This window comes from Camellia sinensis, chromosome 4, assembly GCF_055761805.1.
Source record: "Camellia sinensis isolate YWXY chromosome 4, ASM5576180v1, whole genome shotgun sequence".
Classification (NCBI taxonomy): Eukaryota; Viridiplantae; Streptophyta; class Magnoliopsida; order Ericales; family Theaceae; genus Camellia; species Camellia sinensis.
Genome location: NC_138964.1, coordinates 54,013,454 through 54,029,296, shown reverse-complemented (window position 1 = coordinate 54,029,296; position 15,843 = coordinate 54,013,454). Strand labels below are relative to the sequence as shown.

Below are 15,843 nucleotides of genomic sequence, written 5' to 3'. Positions count from 1 at the left end.
AAAGTCTTGCTTAAGAAAAGAGGTAGTGGTCTCTTAAAACACTCCAAAGAAGAAAGAGTTCATATAGGATTTAAAATCCTATCAATGCCAATCCATCCTATTTCATGTAGACAAACTCCTAAAATATATATATATATATCTGCTGTAAAAAAAAATATAAAATCTGATCCTAAAAAAAAAAATGCCAAGTTGGAGGCCCACAAAAGAAATGGTCCAATTAAAAAATGGTGGTCTAGAAAAGGAAAGGTCCATGATGGTCTAGAAAAATCCATGATGTCCTAGAAAAAAATCTGCTGTAAAAAAAATGGTGGCAAGTTGGAGGCCCATAAAAGGAAATGTCCAATTAAATCTTTGAACCTTACCCATGACCCTTGTGAAAAAAAGGAAAAAAAAAAAAAGTCCCTGAAAAGAGACCCATGCAAAAAAAAAAAAAAAGCCCATGAAAAGGCCGAAGTCCATAAAAAGGGGCTCATGCAACAAAAAAAATAATAAAAAGGCCCATGGACTATAAGGAGCAATCAACCCATTTCAAAAAATAAATGAATAATAATAATACAAAGTATAGCGATCCCGGTTTCCTTTCCTTTAATCGTTGCATCTGGACTTAGGTTCCATGGAGTTGGTTGTTGTGTATATCTTGTTTACATCCTTTACTCTTTGTATTTGAGTCTTGGGTTGTATTGGGCAGGGTTGAAACATGTTGGTTAAACTTAGAAACCAAAACTAGATGCCCAGATTTTTTGCCTGTCCGCTCGAGCGGATCTTTTGACGCTCGAGCAGGCCCTTCGTTGTTGTTTGTCCGCTCGAGTGGGAGTTTCGACGCTCGAGCGTATTTCTCCATCTTCCAGTATCTCCTCTGCAGTGTTGTACGCTCGAGCGGGGGTTTTGACGCTCGAGTGGGAGGTTGTGTGTGACGCTCGAGCGGGAGACTCGATGCTCGAGTGGAGACCTGGTTCAGTAAAAAGTTCTGGAAGTGTGTATCCGCCGCTCGAGCGGGATTTTTGACGCTCGAGCGGGGGTTTCCACGCTCGAGCGGGACGACTCTTATATAAAACCGAGATCCGACTTTTTGGATCACTTTTTCACATACATTTCTCTCTCTTACTTTTCCAAAACTCCATTGTTGAGCCTCTCTCTCTAGAACCTTGCCTTCTCTCTAGGTATTGATCTAGTTGGAGTTGTTTCCTCACCTTTGGCCTTTACAAAAAAGTTGTTGATCATCGAGGGCTATCTTTTGATCCGGGAAACTTGTGATTTGGAGCATTTTCGTTTTCATCATCTTCTTCGTTTGGTGTCAACTTTTGAGGTAGGGATTCCTACTCACTACTATGGATTTTGACCTAGATATTTGGGTATTTTGTTAAATGGTTGATTTTGGGAAGTAAGGGTTTGAAAATGTTGAAAGGGGGTTTTGTTATTTTGATTCAATAATATATATTTTGGGTTTCAAAATAATGATATTGTTGTTGGTTGTTGATAGATGGACCATTGGGTTGATATTGGGAAGAGGGGTAGAAAACCCTAATTTGTTGTATAAATTAATTAGTATAATTAATTTGGAAAAATTGTGGTTATATGGAATTGAGTTGGAAATTATGAAATTGGCTCATTATATGGTAGAACGGTGTTGTTGGATTTATAAATCGCTCACTTTTGAAAACATTGATATTTTATCTGTTGGAGCTTTTATTATCTGTTTAGAAATAATTGCTTTGGGCTACCGGTGGAGGGTAGTTATGATTGTTGTAGACAATGCATGATGATTAGGCAAACTAAAACTAATCAATTGGATGTGTCATAGAGTATGACGATTGATAGAATACATTAATGCTATGCATTGATTGATTGTGTATATGACCTAGGTGTATATACGTTGTGTGTGTGGGAGGAGATAGGGGATGTACTCCACGGTTTAGGGGAAGATAGGGGATGAACCTCTAAACCGGATGTTGTTTGAGAGGAGATAGGGGATGGACTCTGCTGATACAGCTCATATGCTTGTCAGATAATGTATTGATATAGCTCATATGCTTATCTATGGAAGTGTTGATATAGCTCATATGCTTATCTATGGAAGTGTTGATATAGCTCATATGCTTATCTGTTGAAATGATGATGTAGCTTATATGCTTATCTGTTGAGGTGTTGATACAGCTTGTATGCTTATCTATTGTGAAATGGAAAGACGTTTAATATGATTTATTATTTTGTTTAGAGTACATGGCCAGGTTCTGAGCCACGGTTATGAATTGGAAATTGGATAAGAAAGGGAAAATGAAATGAAACATGGATATAGTGGCCATGTAAAGGAAATGGATTATGAAATGATTTATGGGAATTGAACATTTATCAATTGCTAATGTCATAGTTATTGCTCATACTGTGTTTAGCATATCTCTACTGGGCGTTGGCTCACCCTATATGGGACATTATTTTCAGGTACTGGTAGCATGCCACCTCCAAGGACATAGCTTGGATGATGACGAGAGTTGAAGACTCCTTTTGTTTATCTTGTTTGTATTACATGTATATCAAGCCAAGGGCTTATTTTGTATAGAGTTAGTACTCTTCTTTTGTGTAACCAAGTGTTGACTTGGAAAGCTGTAAGCCCATAGGGCATTTGCTTTTGTTGTTAACATGTAATATTGTAGTAAGAACTACTCTGATGAATAGAAATGGTTGGTTTCCTTTATATCAATGCATGTCTAAAGTTATGGGTTTTATGTATTATGTTAAGGGCATTACAACTGGGTATCAGAGCGTACCGGGTTCGAATACTTTAGGTACGTGGGAAGTGATTAGTATCACAATGGGTTTGTCTCGCTTGATAGAGACTTAGATGTAGTGTCATATGCTACGTGTTTAATTGATAACATGTTTATGTGACTATGTGGGTATGGAATGTAGTTTCTAGGATGTTGATTGGATTCTTGGGTTTCTGGGAGTCTTGTTGGAAAAGCACTTGATCAATGCTATTTCTAACTGGAACTCTAGTAATGCCTCGGGACTATCATTATCTAGAAATGAAATTCGTAAATGCTTATGTGTTTGTGTGCTTATGTGGAGTGAATTACAGTTGTCCATGTATTAGGACATGGGTGTTATAGCTTCGGCACATTTGTAAATGTGCTAATAGTCTTGGTTACCTTTATTAGGATGTCAGGACGAGGACGTGGTAGGCGTGGCAGGCGTGGTAGGCAGGAGATGCCTTTGCCGGGTGACGTTCCGGCAATGCAGGAGGGAGTTGGTCAGGCCAACGTGGCCGAGCCAGCGGGTCAGCAGGCTATGGGCGCCTTGGCCCTAGAGATAGCGGGAGCTTTGGGTATTCTCAGAGCTGAGAATCAGGTTGCTGAGGTAGGACCTTCTTTCTTGAAGAGGGAGTTCTTCCGGTCTAACCCGGACGAATTTGTTGGGGATCCGAAAGAGCCACTTAAGGCTGACAAGTGGTTGGAACAGATGGAGAAGACGTTCGAGATGCTTGGCATCGAGGATGGGGCTTTAAAGGTGACCTTGGCAACCTTTGAACTGAAAGGAGATGCGGGTCAGTGGTGGAAGTACGAGAAGGGCAGTGTTGGTGGTGCGTGGGAGGTCTTTGTGAATGCCTTCCAGGAGAAGTTTTTGTCTTCAGCTGCTAGGGAGAAGCTGAGAGAGCAGTTTTGCCAGCTTATGCAGCAGGGTTTGTCAGTGGCCGAGTTCGAGGCTACTTTTACTAGCTTGTCCAGGTTTGCATCTGAACTTGTGGCGTCCGAGGAGCCGTTGCTTTAAGTTTGAGCGGAAGTTGAGGCGTGGACTCAAGTTGAGGGTTGGAGGGTCGTTTATCCGGGAGTATAGACGTTTGGTGGATGCTGCAGCTCATATGGAGCTCATGATGCAAGAGGAGGATGAGGGGCAGAGAGGCTCCAAGAGGAGCCAAGATGGTCAGGGTGACGGCAGGAGACAGAGGGGTTCTAACCCTCAGCAGTCTCAGAGTGGTTTGGCTAGATCAACCTTTCCAGTGCCGAGTGCGGGCTCTGGGAGAGGTAGTCAGGGAGGCTTGACTTGTTTTGCGTGTGGCCAGCTGGGTCACAAGTCTTCGGTTTGCCCGCAGAAGGGAGGGGGTCAGCGAGCAGCTTCTTCTTCAACTAGACCTCAGGGCCAGAGTCAGGGTAGGGGCCAGCCTTTGTCTTGCTATCAGTACGGTCAGCTTGGGCACTTGAGGAGGTTTTGCCCACAGTTGAGTGCCACATCGGGAGCGTCTGGTTCTAGGCAGACACAGAGTTATCAGCCAGCTCAGTCTGTGCAGGCCTCGAGGGCCAATCCGGGAGCTTCGTCGTCCCAGTCAGTGCAACAATCTTTTGCTCCTAGAGGTGAGCAGGTGGATCAGGGGCCTACAGGGCGCGTGTATGCTGTTGCCGCGCAGGACCTAGTACCGGCTCCATCAGTAGTGAGAGGTACCTTTCTGTTTTGCAACTCGGTTGCTAGTGTATTGATTGATACGGGTGCATCTCATTCTTTTGTATTTGCTGCATTTGCATCTGTGTTGGAGTTGGAGTTGGCACTATTAGCATCTCTTATTTGTGTAGTATCACCTGTTGGGGGTGAATTGATTTTGAAACATGGATGTAAAGGTTGTGATATAGAGGTCGTTGACCGTAGGCTTCCTTTTCCCTTTGTCGTTATGCCCATGAAGGGCTTTGATGTTATTTCGGGTATGGACTGGTTATCGTCATACCGGGCCGTTATTGATTGCTACCGCCAGAGGGTCACAGTTTGTACCTTGAGCGGGGAATGTTTCCATTTCTTGGGGGATCGGGTTGGTAGTGTGTTGCCACCGATGTATGATCCGCGAGGGCGGAGTGAGCTTAGTGGTCTACTTGCTAGCTTCATGAGTGGTGAGTGTGATGAGACCCAGACTGTGTTACCGAGAGTGGTTTGTGAGTTTTCGGATGTTTTTCCCGAGGATCTCGTTAGTTTGCCACCTCACTGGGAGATAGAGTTCTCTATTGATTTAGTGCCCGGCATGGCGCCAATTTCTATGGCACCTTATCGTTTTGCCCCAGCCGAGTTCAGTGAGTTGAAGAGTCAGCTCCAGGAGTTGTTAGATAAGGGTTTTGTTTGCCCTAGTGTTTCGCCGTGGGGAGCACCGGCCCTCTTTGCTAAAAAGAAAGATGGGGCCTTGAGGCTGTGTATCGACTACCGGAAGTTGAATCGGGCTACGGTTAAGAATAAGTACCCTATGCCCCGTATAGATGATTTGTTTGACCAGTTGAAGGGTTCCCATTGTTTCTCTAAGATAGACTTGAGATCGGGTTACCACCAGTTGAGGGTCAGGGAGGAGGATATTCCGAAGACGGCATTCCGTACGCGGTATGGCCATTATGAGTTTCTGGTGATGCCATTTGGGCTCACTAATGCACCGGCAGTCTTTATGGACTTGATGAACCGGATCTTCCGGGAATTCTTAGATCGTTTTGTGGTCGTCTTCGTGGACGACATTCTTATCTATTCGTCTTCTGAGGAGGAGCACGAGGAACACTTGAGAGTGGTGCTTGAATTGCTTAGAGCCCATAGATTGTATGCCAAATTTGGTAAGTGTGAGTTTTGGCTAGAAGAAGTCAAGTTCTTAGGCCATGTAGTATCCGGAGAAGAGGTGTCTGTTGTTACATCCAAGGTTGAGGCAGTGCAAGATTGGGCACAGCCTAAGAGTATATTTGAGATCCGCAGTTTTTTGGGATTAGCTGGGTATTACTGTCGGTTTGTGAAAGATTTCTCCAGGTTAGCTTCGCCGTTGACTAGATTGACGCAGAAAGGGGTCAAGGTTGTGTGGAGTGAGACTTGTGAAGAGTCGTTCCAAGAGTTGAAGGTTAGATTGACCACCGCTCCGGTTTTGATTATTCCGGAGAGAGGGTTGGGCTATGCGGTTTATTGTGATGCCTCACGAGAGGGTTTGGGTTGTGTGTTGATGCAAGAGGGGAAAGTGGTAGCTTATGGCTCACGTCAGTTGAAAATACACGAGAAGAATTACCCTACACACGACCTAGAGTTAGCGGCAGTGATCTTTGCCTTGAAGATTTGGAGGCACTACCTTTATGGTGAGAGGTTCGAGGTGTTCTCGGACCATAAGAGTTTGGAGTATCTGTTTACACAGAGAGACTTAAATTTGAGGCAGAGAAGGTGGATGGAATTCATTAGGGACTATGATTTTGAGTTGCACTATCACCCGGGGAAGGCCAATGTTGTGGCCGATGCCCTTAGCAGAAAATCCATTAGTGATGTAGCTTGTATAGCCATCCGAGAATGGGAGATGTTGGGTGCACTGGGCGAGTTTGATTTGCTTCTGGGCGAATCCGTTGAGGCTGCGGCCTTGTTCTCTGTTATTGCACAGCCTACACTTGTGACTCGGGTGTTAGAGGCACAGAGAGGTGACCTTGAGGTAGAATCCCTCCGAGGGAAGATCTCCAGTGGGAAGGTGGAGAAGGGTTTGGCGGTGTATCTCGACCTGAGTGTGAGATACAGAGACCGTTTGTTTGTGCCGGAGTCTTGCCGAGAGGAGGTACTCCGGGAGTTTCACCATTCACGCCTTGCAGTGCATCCGGGAGGCACTAAGATGTATCGTGATTTGAGTCGCCAGTTTTGGTGGCGGGGTATGAAGAGGGATGTGGCAGTTTTGGTATCAAAATGCCTTACTTGTCAGCAAGTGAAGGCCGAGCATCAGAGGCCAGCGGGTTTGTTGCAACCCTTGCCTATTGCCGAGTGGAAGTGGGAGCATGTCACTATGGACTTCGTTGTAGGTCTTCCGAGGACTCAGCGGGGTAGTGATGCTATTTGGGTGGTTGTAGACCGGTTGACTAAGTCGGTGCACTTTATTCCCATGCGCGTGAGAGATTCGGTAGATCATCTTGCCGACTTGTACATTCCGGACATAGTGAGATTGCACGGGGTCCCAGTGACGATCGTCTCAGATAGAGATCCTCATTTTACTGCTAGGTTGTGGCAGAGTTTGCAGAGTGCCTTGGGTACTAAGTTGACCTTTAGTACGGCTTATCATCCTCAGACTGACGGGCAGTTCGAGCGTACTATTCAGATCCTTAAGGATATGCTTCGAGGTTGTGTCCTTGACTTTAGTGGGACGTGGGAGAGGCATTTGTCTTTGGTGGAGTTTGCCTACAACAACAGTTTTCAGTCTAGCATCGGTATGGCACCGTTTGAGGCCTTGTATGGCCGATCGTGTAGGTCTCCAGTTTGTTGGGCCGAGGTGGGTGATGCACCCTTGTTGGGTCCGAAGTTGGTTAGGGAGATGACGGAGAAAGTTGAGCTTATTCGTAGGAGGCTTGTTACAGCCCAGAGCCGCCAAAAGAGTTATGCCGACCGTAGGAGGAGGCCTTTGGCGTTTGAGATAGGTGATCATGTTTTCTTGAAAATATCACCTAGGCGAAGTTTGATGAGGTTTGGAAAGAGTGGGAAGTTATCCCCTCGGTTTATCGGTCCCTTTGAGATCCTTGAGAGGATCGGGGAAGTTGCTTATCGTTTGGCTTTGCCACTGCAGTTGTCCGGGGTGCATGACGTATTTCATGTTAGTATGCTTCGGAAGTACGAGCCGGTCTGTCCCATGTGTTGGATTGGATCGATTTGGAGGTAGATGAGGATGCCTCGTATGAGGAAAGACCGGTTCGGGTCTTGGATAGGCGGGATCAAGTCTTGCGAGGCAAGACCATTCCCTTGGTAAAAGTTTTGTGGAAACATCACGGAGTGGAGGAAGCCACTTGGGAACGTGAGTTGGAAGTCCGTGAAAAGTATCCGGACATGTTTGTTGATGTGTAATCATAGATTGAAATTTTGTAATAATATTGAACTTTAAGAGCATTATATATGTCTTAAGTTGTAAAACATTGTAAATGTTTGGTAATTGGAAGTTATATTAACATTGTGCATGTTGAGTATATTGTGAAAATGCAAGCATGATATTAATGTTGCATATGTTACGGAATTGTGGAAAATGAGTTCAAATTGATAAATTTCAAAGGAATGCATGTTGATATGCAGGTTGTTATGTATAATGTGAAATGCCTCTTGAAAAGAGATGGGATTGACCGGTAATGAGTCGGAGTGTTGTAATATTGTTGAGAATGGAGAAAACTTATTTTTGAAAAACTTGTGTTTAATTTTGGGGACGAAATTCTTTAAGGGGGGAAGGTTATAGCGATCCCGGTTTCCTTTCCTTTAATCATGGCATCCGGACTTAGGTTCCGTGGAGTTGGTTGTTGTGTATATCTTGTTTACATCGTTTACTCTTTGTATTTGAGTCTTGGGTTGTATTGGGCAGGGTTGAAACAGGTTGGTTAAACTTAGAAACCAAAACTAGATGCCCAGATTTTTTGCCTGTCCGCTCGAGCGGATCTTTTGACGCTCGAGCGGGCCCTTCTTTGTTGTTTGTCTGCTCGAGCGGGAGTTTCGACGCTCGAGCATATTTCTCCATCTTCCAGTATCTCCTCTGCAGTGTTGTACGCTCGAGCGGGGGTTTTGACGCTCGAGTGGGAGGTTGTGTGTGACGCTCGAGCGGGAGACTCGATGCTCGAGTGGAGACCTGGTTCAGTAAAAAGTTCTGGAAGTGTGTATCCGCCGCTCGAGCGGGATTTTTGACGCTCGAGCGGGAGTCTGTGAGTGACGCTCGAGCGGGGGTTTCCACGCTCGAGCGGGGCGACTCTTCTATAAAACCGAGATCCGACTTTTTGGATCACTTTTTCACATACATTTCTCTCTCTTACTTTTCCAAAACTCCATTGTTGAGCCTCTCTCTCTAGAACCTTGCCTTCTCTCTAGGTATTGATCTAGTTGGAGTTATTTCCTCACCTTTGGCCTTTACAAAAAAGTTGTTGATCATCGAGGGCTATCTTTTGATTCGGGAAACTTGTGATTTGGAGCATTTTCGTTTTCATCATCTTCTTCGTTTGGTGTCAACTTTTGAGGTAGGGATTCCTACTCACTACTATGGGTTTTGACCTAGATATTTGGGTATTTTGTTAAATGGTTGATTTTGGGAAGTTAGGGTTTGAAAATGTTGAAAGGGGGTTTTGTTATTTTGATTCAATAATATATATTTTGGGTTTCAAAATAATGATATTGTTGTTGGTTGTTGATATATGGACCATTGGGTTGATATTGGGAAGAGGGGCAGAAAATCCTAATTTGTTGTATAAATTAATTAGTATAATTAATTTGGAAAAATTGTGGTTATATGGAATTGAGTTGGAAATTATGAAATTGGCTCATTATATGGTAGAATGGTGGAGTTGGATTTATAAATCGCTCACTTTTGAAAACATTGATATTTTATCTGTTGGAGCTTTTATTATCTGTTTAGAAATAATTGCTTTGGGCTACCGGTGGAGGGGTAGTTATGATTGTTGTAGACAATGCATGATGATTAGGCAAACTAAAACTAATCAATTGGATGTGTCATAGAGTATGACGATTGATAGAATACATTAATGCTATGTATTGATTGATTGTGTATATGACCTAGGTGTATATACGTTGTGTATGTGGGAGGGGATAGGGGATGTACTCCACGGTTTAGGGGAAGATAGGGGATGGACCTCTAAACCGGATGTTGTTTGAGAGGAGATAGGGGATGGACTCTGCTGATACAGCTCATATGCTTGTCAGATAATGTATTGATATAGCTCATATGCTTATCTATGGAAGTGTTGATATAGCTCATATGCTTATCTATGGAAGTGTTGATATAACTCATATGCTTATCTGTTGAAATGATGATGTAGCTTATATGCTTATCTGTTGAGGTGTTGATATAGCTTGTATGCTTATCTATTGTGAAATGGAAAGACGTTTAATATGATTTATTATTTCGTTTAGAGTACATGGCCAGGTTCTGAGCCACGGTTATGAATTGGAAATTGGATAAGAAAGGGAAAATGAAATGAAACATGGATATAGTGGCCATGTAAAGGAAATGGATTATGAAATGATTTATGGGAATTGAACATTTATCAATTGCTAATGTCTTAGTTATTGCTCATACTGTGTTTAGCATATCTCTACTGGGCGTTGGCTCACCCTATATGGGACATTATTTTCAGGTACTGGTAGCATGCCACCTCCAAGGACATAGCTTGGATGATGATGAGAGTTGAAGACTCCTTTTGTTTATCTTGTCTGTATTACATGTATATCAAGCCAAGGGTTTGTTTTGTATAGAGTTAGTACTCTTCTTTTGTGTAACCAAGTGTTGACTTGGAAAGTTGTAAGCCCATAGGGAATTTGCTTTTGTTGTTAACATGTAATATTGTAGCAAGAACTACTCTGATGAATAGAAATGGTTGGTTTCCTTTATATCAATGCATGTCTAAAGTGATGGGTTTTATGTATTATTTTAAGGGCGTTACACAAAGCCTGAAAAGTGGTAGAAAGGGACCAAGGCCAAGAAATAATCCCATTGAAGACCTAAAGAGGATCTAGATAAAAGTGCCAATTTGTCGTGACTCGCACAGTTAAGAAAATTCACTTGTGAAAGTCACGAGGGGGCATTTGTTGGCACATAAATTTCAACCAAATTTATGTTTAAATTTCAAATACTGTCAATGACACACATAGAGCCTGTGATAAGATTGTAGTAGGCAATTACTTCCCAAAATGATCAACTTGCTCCATTGAAGTGTATAAATAAAACGACGTCGTATCTCAACGACGTTATTCAAGATGCTCAAATGACACGTGGAGCCTACGAAAGATGACATCTGTAGAGCCTACAGCAAGGACACCACATAGGATGAAACCCCCAAGATCAATCCGGCTAATCGGATATACGATTAATCATATAGCACTATCATTCAAAATTCAAATGGTGCTATCATTCAATTTGAAATTAAAATTGAGGATGAGGCATTCTTATCACCTGGATGGCCCTCTATAAATATGAGGACCATTACACAAGATTAGGGATCAGAAAATCAGAAGTGAGAAGATCAGAGAGAGAGAGAGAAATCAAGAGCTAAAGAGGTCGTTACAAGAAAGAAGAAGAGAAGCCCAAAGAACTCAAGAGCCTACGCTACAAACGCAGAATGGCGATGAATAGGTAAAGGGTTCCAAACCCGAGAATTGTACTTTGTATTCGAGGGTTCAAAACCCATAATAGTTTTAATAAAATATTTATTTTTCTTAAATTGTCTTTTGTTATTTATTTTGTTTTTTTTTAATCGGAGGGTTTCATTTATATAAAATGTGTAATTAACGATCTAGAATACAGATCGGAAATAGGAACCTGCTATTCAAATAATTAACATTGCTTAGTCCAAAAACCAAACGGTGGACATTTGTAACATAAAATTTTGAAATGTGTTGAAACACTTCATGTTTCAAAATTTGTGTCTACAATGAATAAGAAAAAATTGACTACTTTTATCTTTTAAGTTGTTTTGTCGGACACAATAAGATGGAATGATACATAGTAGCCTTGTCTCTATGCTTGAAATTGACTATACTTTTTATCTTTTAAGTGGGTTTGAGAATATTGCCCGATAATGAACATAAGAGATCGTTTGAAGCTTTTGAATTGCCGTTTTTATTCGAAATTGGATGCACTTATATATACTTTAGCCTAGTCAAACACCTTAAGCAACCTTTTTCTAGACCAATCGAGCCTTAATAGACCTCTAGGGTTCAAATTCTTTTCGAAACCCCCTTCACTTGTTACAATCCTAAAAAAGGATTTTGTTTTTCCGTGACATGTTATGTGAAGAACTCTGCAAATATCAAAATTGCCTAATATGTAGCAAAGGCAAAATGGATGCTTTATGTAGTATATTGGACCACATAGATTGTCATGCCCCTGATTTTTAAAGATCAATTAGGCGGAAACAATTTAACTTGGTGACAAAGCCTTGGGTCTTGGGGGTGTACTCTCTCTAAGGTTCAGGGATCGAAACTTCTTAGGTGCTAACAATTCCTTGGGGCCATCGGACTGGGGAAAAACCCTTGAATTAACCATGGTGCATTTGTGGGAAACTCCTTGCCGAGGAATTTTACACTCCTGGGACATTAGTTGGGTTTTGATCTAGACACCTCCGTGCCAATAAAAAAAAAAAAAAAACCTAAGCATGAGGTTTTAATTAAAAACTCCCTTTATTACTTAGTTCATTCTCAAAATCCCTTTCCATAGCCAATTCTCATTCAATTATGAAATTTAGGTTTGTCTCGTAAAATGTTCCCAATGGCCTTAAATTGTATGAGGCTGGAAAAATGTCCATTTTTCCTTTATAAGAGCCTAACTGAACTTTAGGTGACAAAACAAGTGTTTTGATAAAATTCAGCTTGTATTAGGAAGTGTGCCATTTAATAGTTTTTGAAATAATTTGCCTTTAAGTTCAAAAACTCTAGTGTTTTCTCATGTACTAAACACATTCTCACTTGGCGCACAAACTAATAAAATGAAGTACATCATGCAATAACAGAAATAAATGTTTAAGTTACAGACCCGAAATTAATTAACATAATAATCCAACAAAAGATGTAAAGGCATGCAAGCCCAATTAACGTAGGGTTTGAACTTAACATGACAAACTACGTCCCAATGCTCATGCCAGCGGGTGTCCATTAGTACCTACACAATGCGGGCGCCGGGCGGGGGGGGGGGGGGGGTGGGTATTGATACTCACCCAACAGTAATCTCATTTCTTACTAAGTAAACATGTTAGTGTCGTGACAAATAAATTATGCAATGGAATGTCCAATTTCTGGATTAACTTAATTTTATTAAGTCCGTCTTATTTAATTAACTCACTAGAGATAATTAAATAATGGAAAGAATCCAAAATCAATAACCGCCAATAGGGCTTCAATAACCTGCCAACAGGGCAAAAAATTTAGCCTCGCCAACACACACTTTATCCAAGCTATAAATAAGTACATACTAGGTCCTACATTGATCTCACCCGATGCTCCCTCTGAGCTGCATGTTAGAAAATCCACACCACCCTCTCCACAGAAGCTACTATTGCTATCAACTGTGCAGTGTCCGGGGTTCTTACCCTCAAATAGTTCGATCCACTATCTCTTGAAGCTTATTGGCAATACCAGCTATAAGCCTATAACTCGGGCCAGGCCTGTAAAATCAATAATACCGGGACTCGACCGAAAATCAACTGAGTACAAATAAAACTCCAAACTTGGTTATTTAACACTCAGTCACAAATTTACTTTTACAGTTGGAATATTTTTCGACACTTGGCCATTTTCTCAAAAATGTTCTCCTTGGCCAATACCCTTAAGGGTCCAATCTCAATTATGCCCCCAAGGCATAATTGACCTAAATGCCCTTAAGGCACAAATTACTAAGATGCTCTCAAGGACAAAATTACCAAATTGCCCTCAAGGCATAAATTATCATAATGCCTTCAAGGCATCATTTACCATTATATCCCAATTAACAACAAGTTAATTTCTTATATGATAAATTCAAGAAGTTCACCCAAATTGCTTTTAATGGATTATTTTACCCTTAAGTGGCCAAAATCACCATTTGGCCCTTATAGTCTCTAAATTCAGTAAATAACCCAACAAATCCACAAAAGTAACTCAAACCTTAAAATAATCATAAGAACATATTTACTCAAGAAACTAGCAAGCAAAACTAGTTTGAAAATTTTGAAAAAAATAGCAAAACTCAACTAAATCAAACCATGTTTTTGATTAGGCTATTTAACCCCATGATTAGTCTAACTACATTATTTTTCTCAAATTTTCAACACTTTAAGATTTCACCCAATTCTGAAGTTATCCAAAAATTATGTTCTTTACATCAAAAGTCTTAGAATATGGCATAGACAACACCTTTTGATATTTGAGTAAAAAGCTCCAAATGTTTCTCGTACCCAATTCTTTCTTTGTTTTTGTTTTCATACCCTCTTTTACATGTTTATGTAAATTTATGTATTATGTATTAGGGTTTGTGATATAGAAGAGGGAAAAGCCAATTTGCAGAGCAAGGGCGTCAATGAATCAATGACGAACCACTTGCATTGAAGGTTGGCAACAGTAGAAACATTGCGATTCTCCGTGCCTTTCAAACATAAACTTTCATTTTGATTATGGCCTCGAACAAATCACTACATTCCATATTTCTTTTTTGTCTCTCTGTTTTTTCGTGAATCTAAACTTAATAGTTTTCTTTGATTTGGTTTTTTTATTTACTTTTGCTTTACGATCTCATCTGTTTTCCCCCCCTTATTTTCTTCATAATTTTTTTACTATTGTCAGATTTTCCGTTGTTTTGCTTGATTTTCTCCTCTACCAAAGAGGATCTGTGTATTGAAATCCTATATGTTTTTTGATGGATTACACAGATAGATACGATTTGTTACCCGTTTTATGACTATTGAATATTGATGATATGATTTTGTTGATGTTGTTTGAATTTATGAACATCATATGATTTTTCAGCCGCAAAAGAATTAACCAAAAAATTATGAGTTAAATTATTTGAAAAATATTTTTTATAAAATTATTGGAGATGGTTAGAGACTTGGGTGATGATGTATGATGGTTCAAACCAATGATGGAGGGGTGATTGTGATTTGTAATTAGGTGGCAGAGAGAGGTCAATGTAATTTAAACTTGTGGGGATGTCTCCATCTTGTCAAAAGCCTCAATAGATAGGTCAGTGTAATTTACCCAATTATTTAAAAAAAAAAAAAAAAATCTTGGACTATATTTCTTAATTTTTTACATATGGTAGTAACAAAACTAGATTCAGTGTAGTTTACCTAATTATTTAAAAAAATTCTTGGACTATACCATATTTCTTAATTTTTGCATATAGTACTAACGAAACTAGATTCAGTTTTCAGCTTTTTGTTTGTGGATTTTGATGTATTTTCTAGTTTAGAGCTTGTGACAGAGTCATTTATCTATTATCTTCTACTAAAATATTTATTGATTGCCAAATGGAATTCTAAGAAAAATGCTGCTAGTTTAGCTTACATATGGACTTCCTCTTTGCTCTCCAGATATTTTTTCCCTTTGATCCTTCCGAATTTTTGAGAGTTATGTTATGTCTCTTTTTGGCTTTGTAGTCCATTCTTATTCTCTATTTTTAACAAGCTTGATCTCAAGTAAGTACTCGGTACTCATACGACACTATTTTTGGAGTACCCGTGCTTCATTGGGCTTTGTAGTCCATTCTTATTCTCTATAACAAGCTTGATCTCAAGTATAGTTATATGATGCTATTTGTGGAATGACGGACTTTTTGGGAAACATTATTAAGTTCATTTAATCCTCTCCATGATATTGGTGTTTTTTAACAATTAGGATTACTTCATTTTTCTTGTTGCATTGAATTTAAGGAATTGGTTGTGCTATATGCTCCTACCATCATATTTGATGGTTGGTGTTATATCTTTGTTTTGTGATTTTTGCCCCTGTTCTTTTCTCAAATCATTTTTCTTGTTTAGCTTTAATTTTCACTTTAATTTTATTTTTTGTTGAAGCATTTTTGGTGTTAATTTGTAGGGTTCAAGAGGGAATCTGGAGGGAAATATATAGAAAGATGGAGGGAGAGAAAAACGGTGGCGCTACTTGCATAACGTCGCCAAATTTTTCTTTGCTCAATCAAACTTTGTTTTGTCATTGGAATGACTCATTTTTTGTTCATAGAGCTACTATGGATGTAGCAGTAGATATTTGAAAATTGAAATCAGTTTGCGTAATTAAAGTTAAATGCTTTGATTTACTAGGAAAATATTTGTTGTTTATTTTTTTCAAATGTAAATAATCATGTTTTTAAATTTAAAAAGTCCTAGATTTTTTTTTATCAAATACCAATCATGGTTAAAATAGAATGGAGAT

At 40.1% G+C, this 15,843-nt stretch overlaps 1 non-coding gene across 1 annotated transcript; it reads left to right on the top strand.

The window, feature by feature from the left end:
- Positions 1–13,976: 13,976 nt before the first annotated feature.
- On the top strand, positions 13,977–14,109 carry LOC145789986 (small nucleolar RNA snoR86). Its single transcript, XR_014328541.1, has one exon. It is a non-coding gene; the product is annotated as a small nucleolar RNA snoR86 (small nucleolar RNA).
- The last annotated feature ends 1,734 nt before the right edge of the window (positions 14,110–15,843 follow it).